This window comes from Gouania willdenowi, chromosome 13 (genome assembly GCF_900634775.1).
Source record: "Gouania willdenowi chromosome 13, fGouWil2.1, whole genome shotgun sequence".
NCBI classification, from domain to species: domain Eukaryota; kingdom Metazoa; phylum Chordata; class Actinopteri; order Blenniiformes; family Gobiesocidae; genus Gouania; species Gouania willdenowi.
The window spans coordinates 35461151-35469538 of NC_041056.1; the positions used below are offsets into that span (position 1 = coordinate 35461151).

The 8388-nt window shown below is 37.0% G+C and overlaps 1 long non-coding RNA gene across 1 annotated transcript; it reads right to left on the minus strand.

Moving 5' to 3' along the window:
• Positions 1-313: 313 nt before the first annotated feature.
• On the minus strand, positions 314-1832 carry LOC114473973 (uncharacterized). The gene is made up of 4 exons (XR_003675326.1): positions 1744-1832; positions 779-843; positions 543-634; positions 314-407 (listed from the first exon to the last, which is right to left on the minus strand). It is a non-coding gene; the product is annotated as an uncharacterized LOC114473973 (long non-coding RNA).
• Positions 1833-8388: the final 6556 nt, after the last annotated feature.

The window sequence follows — 8388 nt, forward strand, 5'->3', positions numbered from 1 at the left end:
CACAAGACCCACTTTAAATATTTAATCCCATACATTTCTTGGCTAACACAATGTAACAAAACAATTATGGGTCCTTAAATTATGACAATAAATGATAACAGAAACAAATCCATTGCTGATATTAATTGTTGTTCCAATTGGTTTATTGATGCATTAACCTTAGCTCAACAGCTTGTCGCAGGCAATTAAAATGTCTTAAAGAGTCACTTTAGAAATAACCTGTATACACTTTGTTTACAGGTGATTGATAAATACCATGATCAATAAATGCAGCAGTATGGAGCACGGCAATAACATTGGATCTCTCCTGGTGGTAAGAGTCTTCCTACTCTTTACATCCTCCTTGGTCCCATTCAGGTCCTGCTCCTCATTGGCCTCGTAGGATTCTAAAGCCATGTTGCAGGCTCCTAGTGAATGAAAATGACAACACAAATACTATGTCATGAATTCATACTAAATGTATTATTTTAAGGCATCTGAAAAGGATAATGATCACTCAAATACATTAAATTTAGTCCCCAGATTAATGTGATCAGACTTACTCCTAACTTGGCTTGTGCCCCAGTGTGGCTCAGCATCTTAAATGGCCCCCATCACAGCCATGGTCACTTTTTCATTGTGATCAGAACAGAATCTGTGGTGGTGGTGGTGGAGGTAGAAGATACTCATCATTCAGCAAAACATGTTACAAAAAAAAAAACCAAAAAAATCTAACTAACTGTGTTTTGTAAATTTCACAAACAGTAGCAATTCAGAGGGAAAAAGACCAAAAACATACTTGTCCTCTGGCTAGACCTTCCATTGCAGCTCTGTGAGGCTTCTATATGTATGACGGACCAAGCCCTGTATGGATATAAATACAGTGGTGATCAAATGTGTGCAATGTAGAGGACAGACATAAATACATGCTTGGACATACAATCTAGCCATAGTACATGGATTCTTCGACATGCAATACACAAGTGGTTCTCAACCTGTGGGTTGGGACCCTTCCACTCTATTAGAGTTTTTTTTTTTCCGATTGCTAACAAGTATTGGTTGAAACTGAAGTCACATGTTCAAAACTCTAAACACAGCCTGCATATCCATCAGTCATCTCAGCTTAACAATTACTCTCATCTCCAAAAGTGTTTCTCACCAACAAAACACTTCATACACGTCTCAAATGAAGCTCATTCAACCACAACACTAACAAATAATCTAATCTATTCACTCTGAGCACACTGAACTACTAAATACTAACAACAAAGAGCTTTACATTGTCAGGTACATCAGTATTTTAATACAAAATAAGATCTTTGCACAAAAAAAACATAAAAATTACTGTAAACAAAAAAAGAATCTATAGGGTACAGTTATATAAAACACAAAATACTATAATCAATATATTTCATTTAGCTGATGTGTTTTGAACAAAGTGTGTTAGCATTTTAAAAATGTGCTGTAAACGTTTAGTGTTTTGCAGGTGGTGAACTAATTATAATATTAATAATTAAAACTAGTGAGTGAGAAAAGAGTTGATGAATGTTGTTGACTGTGGTCAGTGAATGTGTTTTGTGTGAAAACAATGAAAAATGAGTCACAGTTTAGTCCACATGGACTGAGAGATTTGCAGACCGTGTTCAGAGTTTTGAACATGTGACTTCAGATTAGACCAATGCTTGTTAGCATTGAAAAAAAACACTAATACACATGAAAAATAGTCACACTGACCAAAAACAAATCTAATATAATAACACTTACCCTCCTTGATCTTAATCGGTCACGTCTGAGCTGAACTCCACAGCTGTGATGAAGATGTGGTTTGTACTGAAGCTCAGTAGAAGTTCCCCTGCTACCCTGATTTGCATGTGTATAGCTCACAGCATTTTCATTTACATGTTAAAGCCTCTCCTAGAATTGAGGGGAAAGGTCATGGGGGTCCTCCCCCCCAGAAAATGTTTTAACAAAAGACATGCAAATTCCTGCATTCTGGTGAATTTTAGCTGCAAGAACAAGTAAAAATTCTTACTAAAAACGTTGCTACAATATTTTTTCTGAACTCAGTCACACTTCTGTCACAACCAGTGTTGTTCTAGTTACTGAAAAAACGTAACTAGTTACTGTTACTAGTTACTTCATTCACAAATGAACTCAGTTACTATTTTGATTACTTACCGCAAAAACTAATGAGTTACATGAAAAGGTAACTTTTAAGTTACTTAAAATTAAAGAATGCATTATTTTTTGGGTCATCTGTGTCTGTACAGCTTCATATCAGCGCTGTATCAGAAAAGAATCCACTGTTGATCAACTCTGTGGTGGAGCAACAGTGGTTAATGAAGCTGACTTGTAATCAGAGGTTCAGAGGTTTGAATCCCTCCTACCTCTACTGTATTAACATTGCTTTGGATAAAAGCCTCTGATAAATGAAATGTTATTGTATCTAACCCTACAGTTTATAATCATTTACATTAACAGAACTAAACTCTGCTCAGTATTAATCTTTACAAATACCAATCTGACTGAAACACTAAGTATTCTATTCTTTCAATACCAGTTTATTTACCTGAGACCAGCAGAAACTGAAAATGTTACAAGGAATTCTGAAATAAATAACACAAAACAACCTGAATATTATTCAGAATCAAAGATCAAAACTTAAAGTGGCTTCACCTTCATAAAATCAGTTGTGTTTAGCCTTAGAATGTTCCTTTACAGGCATCAAAGAATGGAATGGGCTCCAAGATCATCTAAAGAACAACACAGCTTCTCATGGACAGTCAAAGATTGACTTTAGCACAACCATGTACGTAAGCAATGAGACTAATCAGATATAACTGAGGCAGATTGAAACTAAAAAGACAGTTTGGAAGAAAAATACACAAAATCTAAATTTTTAACAAATAATTCTAATTTAAATACTAAACTTAATACACATTAAACAACTCACATACAGATACCAAATAAATCAAAGCAGGCACAAAAGACCCCTAAATAATAAATAATAATAAATCAATTAATAGATCTTTAACATAATTTGTGTTGCTTTAAATCAGCAGTAAATTTAATCTATAACTAACTACAAGAAATTGATCATTTGATTTGTAAATGTAAAATATTTTCTAATTAAAAGAATACTGTAGATATACACTTTTGAAATCTATGATTTGGCCTTTATAATTTATGTATGTCTTTATCTTTGATTTTGCCGAATGGCAACGATTACATGATGTTTTTGCATTCGGAATTATTTACTCCGATTTAAATCATTCGGAATTAAAGTGGTAATTCCCGAACGAGGTTTACATGGAAAACAGGTTTATTCGTCTTTAGATAATTCCGCTTTAGGGCTGGGGGTTGGAAGGCTCTGACTGGACAGGGGGACAGGGGTTTATCAGGAAAAACATACAACAAACATTTTATTGTCGTCTATGAAACAGAAGACGACACACGAGAATTGTTTTCACCTTTATTTTGATTTAGTTTTGAAGCATCAGCTCAACAATAACACACGGTTTCAGTTTGGACCATGGAGCGGAAGGAGATATGAACTAATCACTGGTAAAAATCCCAGTAAAACTCTGAAAACAATCACCACGAATAAATATTTGCTCCCTGGTAAAGACAGTAGCTCTAATAACAGGTAAAATGATAAACTGGTGATATTACAGCCTGAGAATGCAGCACTGGGACGCATTTACTCCGGGGGGTCCTAGTGCCAGCCGTTCGATGAAGCCTGTTACGTTTACCGAGGTTCGTGTGTGTTTAATAAGTCCGTGTATGTCCGTGTGAAAGTCTGCATGCTTATGCCTTTGTCCATCCACTCTTTTCATTATATCCATGTCTTTTAAGGCTCTTATCAAATAATCTAGGCTGGAGTCCGGGCCGTCGCTATCTTGGATTATGTCGTCACCAGCACGTCATCTTCGCAAGTCGCGCATGCGCAAAACAATACAGATTAAAATAAAGCGGCTTTAACCAAGTTAAGTGTTTACAAGAAAGAGGAATTATCTAATTTGGAATTAAAAACGGAATAAACCAGCCACATAATTTGGAATTAACTGTACTTGGCAATTAAAACGATTCTGATTCTGATACGGTTTAGAGGGGAAACACTTTTTCACACCACTGTAGTTCAAAGCATAGATTTCATAGACATCACATCCTGGATGAGCCGTAATTTTCTCCTTAACCAGGATAAAACCAGTGATTTTATTTTGTCCAAAACACCTCAGAGATAAATTATCAGAGTAAATAGTGTCTCTGGATGGCATTACTCTGTCACCCAGCACCACAGTAAAAAACTTAGGCGTTGTCTTTGATACTGACTAATCTTTTAATTCTCATATTAAACAAATCACAAAGACAGCCTTCTTCCACCTCCGTATTATCTCTAAAATCAGGAATGTCTTGGCCCAGAGTGCTGCTGAAAAACAAATACACGCATTTGTTACATTTTGTTAGATTTTTTTATGTTTATTTGTTTATTATGTTTTCTACATTACTATATGTTTGTGCAGCAGACAGAGAAGTCCATCTGCCTCCAATTTAACTTCCTGAAATGTTTGTGCAGCGCACTGACGTCCACATTAAATGAGCAAAATGCTCATTTAAATGGGGCGGTTTGCACCACTGCATGCACGTTAATTATTGCTGCAATCTTAGTGAATTCCTCACAGTAGGTGGGGAAACTGCGTCATCAAAGGATTTAGAGAAGCAACTGTTTTACCATCCTTTAGTTCAGATCTTAGTGAATACGGCGCTCAGTCTGCTGGTCTTCTTGAAGTTTCTAGTGTCTAGAAGTAGAACAGGAGACAGAGCATTCAGTTACCAGGCTCCTCCCCTTTGGAACCAGCTCCCAATCTTAGTACAGGAGGCTGCTACTCTCTCCACCTTTAAAAATAAACTCAAAACCTACTTATTTGCTAAAGCGTAAATCGTATAATAGCAATAACCTAAAACGGACATGGTCTCGTTGTTTTGGTCATAATCACCGACCATTACACGTAAATGGACAACACCTCAGACCGTTACATTCAAAACCGACTTATTTACTAAAGCGTACATCGTATAATTGATATAATTTAAAGCAGACATGGTCCCCTCTGTAGTGATCACTGAGATGCCTACGTGTGCCCAGTACAAGACGAAACCTCATCTGTAGCGGTAGCATTTCAGAGCATGGCATCGATACGAGTATATCGTAGTGTATCATGTTTATCCTGCAGTCTGTGTCTTGCGGCTGAAGCTAGTAGTTCCTGATTAATGGTGCCTTGATGCTGGAGCAGGCAGTTCCTGGTCGATGGTTCATGGTTCAACTAGTCTGGGACACTCAGATGTTCTGCCCTCTATCCTGTTCTGATGGTCCTTCTGTTCACTAACCCCAACCAGTCGAGGCAGATGATTACCACCTCTGAACCTGGTTCTGCTGGAGATTTCTTCCTGTTAAAAAAAATGTGGAGTTTTTTCTTCCCACTGTCGCTAAATGCTTGTTCATGTGGATCTTGTTGGGTTTTCTTACTATGCATTTTATATTGTTAAGCACTTTGAGACGAAAGTTGAACTGAATTGAATATTTGACCAGATATGGGGCATATCAAAAAACTCCGGATATGCATCAGAATAGTCCGTATTCTCGACAGAATCAAAAACCGGATATTTAGGGATTCTGGGTATTTTCAACCTGAGGACATTTCCGGAACACATATATGACAAAATCTAAATAATGTTCGCATCCTAACAAAATATACTGTCTTCATGAAGTATATTGGGTCCGTATTTGACCAGATATGGTGCATATCAAAAAAACTCCGGATATGCATCGGAAATGTCCGTATTCTCGACAGAATCAAAAACCGGATATTTAGGGATTCTGGGTGTTTTCACCCTGAGGACATTTCCGGAACACATATATGACAAAATCTAAATACTGTTAGTATCCTAATACAAAATATTGTCTTCACGAAGAATATTGGGTCCGTATTTGACCAGATATGGGGCATATCAAAAAAACTCCGGATATGCATCGGAAATGTCCGTATTCTCGACAGAATCAAAAACCGGATATTTAGGGATTCTGGGTGTTTTCACCCTGAGGACATTTCCGGAACACATATGTGACAAAATCTAAATACTGTTAGTATCCTAATACAAAATACTGTCTTCATGAAGAATATTGGGTCCGTATTTGACCAGATATGGGGCATATCAAAAAAACTCCGGATATGCATCAGAATAGTCCGTATTCTCGACAGAATCAAAAACCGGATATTTAGGGATTCTGGCTATTTTCAACCTGAGGACATTTCCAGAACACATTTATGACAAAATCTAAATAATGTTCGCATCCTAACAAAATATACTGTCTTCATGAAGTATATTGGGTCCGTATTTGACCAGATATGGGGCATATCAAAAAAACTCCGGATATGCATCGGAAATGTCCGTATTCTCGACAGAATCAAAAACCGGATATTTAGGGATTCTGGGTGTTTTCACCCTGAGGACATTTCCGGAACACATATATGACAAAATCTAAATACTGTTAGTATCCTAATACAAAATACTGTCTTCACGAAGAATATTGGGTCCGTATTTGACCAGATATGGGGCATATCAAAAAAACTCCGGATATGCATCGGAAATGTCCGTATTCTCGACAGAATCAAAAACCGGATATTCTCGATTCTTGCTCTTTTTGCGCAGTGGTATTTTATGTCAACGTGCTAACACCTTTGCCTGCTCACTGGATTTTTTTGCTAACGCAATAGCACCTTGATTATCCTCATAGATCTTAGGTGGTGCATGAAGGTAGGCAGTTTTGACGTCCTTTTGGTGTAAGATTAAATTTTCCTGAGCTGCTTTCTGCTTTAACACTCTCACACTGGTCATATTTGCTGTTGGAGAGAATGTTTCTTCATAATCTACTCCATACTTCTGACTATAGCCCTTTGCGACATAATGTGCTTTGTACTTGTCTGTACCATCTTCATTTTTCTTAATGGCGTACACCCACTCACCCCCCACTGCACTCTTGCCTCTGGGTAAGCTGGTCAGGGTGAATGTTTGATTCTCCCTTAATGACTGTATCTCATCGTCCATGGCTCTGATCCAGCTGTTAGACTCAGATGAAGTTACTGCTTCCTTGAAAGATCGCGGTATTCCACATGACAGTCTATAACAATAATCAATGTTAATGAGCATTTGATCATCATTGTCTTCATCAGTAACATATTCACTCAGATAACTCGGTTTGTGTCTGTCTCTGGTTGGATATCTCCTCGTGTTGTTATCACTTGTCTCATGTTCCTCACCATTTGTTTCTGGGTTTAGCTCTCCTGGCTCATCCTGAATGTTCTCTGAGCACACATTTGGTTCTGGTATGGTTCTCTGTTTAGTTTGGATTGTCTCATCATCATCGTCAGATGTTGTTACTGTTTGCGTTTGCTGCTCTGATGTTTTCTTTGACACAAACTTCAGCAATCTTTTCTTTTGGACTTTTTCACTATCTGGATGATAGACCAAATAAGCGGGACTATTTTTGTCATATTCTATGAACACTCCCTGTTCACATCTTGTGTCAAGTTTCTTTTTGTCTTGTTTGTAAGTAAAACACATGGACCCAAACTTTTGCATTTTTGAAACATCTGGTTTCTTTCCTGTCAGCATAAAGTAAGGTGTTTGCTTTGTGCGATTATTAAAAAATCTGGGTTCACAACACGATTCGATTCACGATTTATTTTACAAAATGGGACTGTAGTAAAATGATCACTGAAAAATATTCCTTTATTTTTTTTGGGAAAGAAACTAGAAAATACTGGATTATATTGCTTTTATTTTTAATTGTCAAAAGAAACCCTTGATAAACTACTCAAAACAATGCAATTTAACTAAAAATAAATTTTGAATGAAATAAATAAAGGAATAATACAAATGAAAAAGAAGCTTATTAATTTAAATTCTGGTTATATAGTATACAATGCAAAACTGCATAATAGTTCTTTTTCTTTTTAAAAGTGCAACTGACAATGTATTTTGTGCCTTAACAATTGGACTTTTAAAAAAAAAAACCCGTCATTGCACTGATTTACGTCAGATATTTGTTTGGACCAGCAGAGGGCGCTGGTAACCCAGTGGTTGGTTGGCATGCAGCTAATCTAGCTGTGAAGAAGAGATGCTATGCTAGCAGACAGAGCTAATAGAAAAACGTGACTTTTACAGATATTCACGTAATATTACATATATTCTTTTTGTGCTATAGGGGTAAGGAATCATTTATTAACATTAACATGTAAGAGTAGATGGCGGCCAGAAAGAAAATAGTAGCAGATTCCGCCCGCCGGTACACTGCTGGACAAGAGAAGGGATGGAGCTAACTTGGGTGGTGAACCAAGATGGCAGCATGTC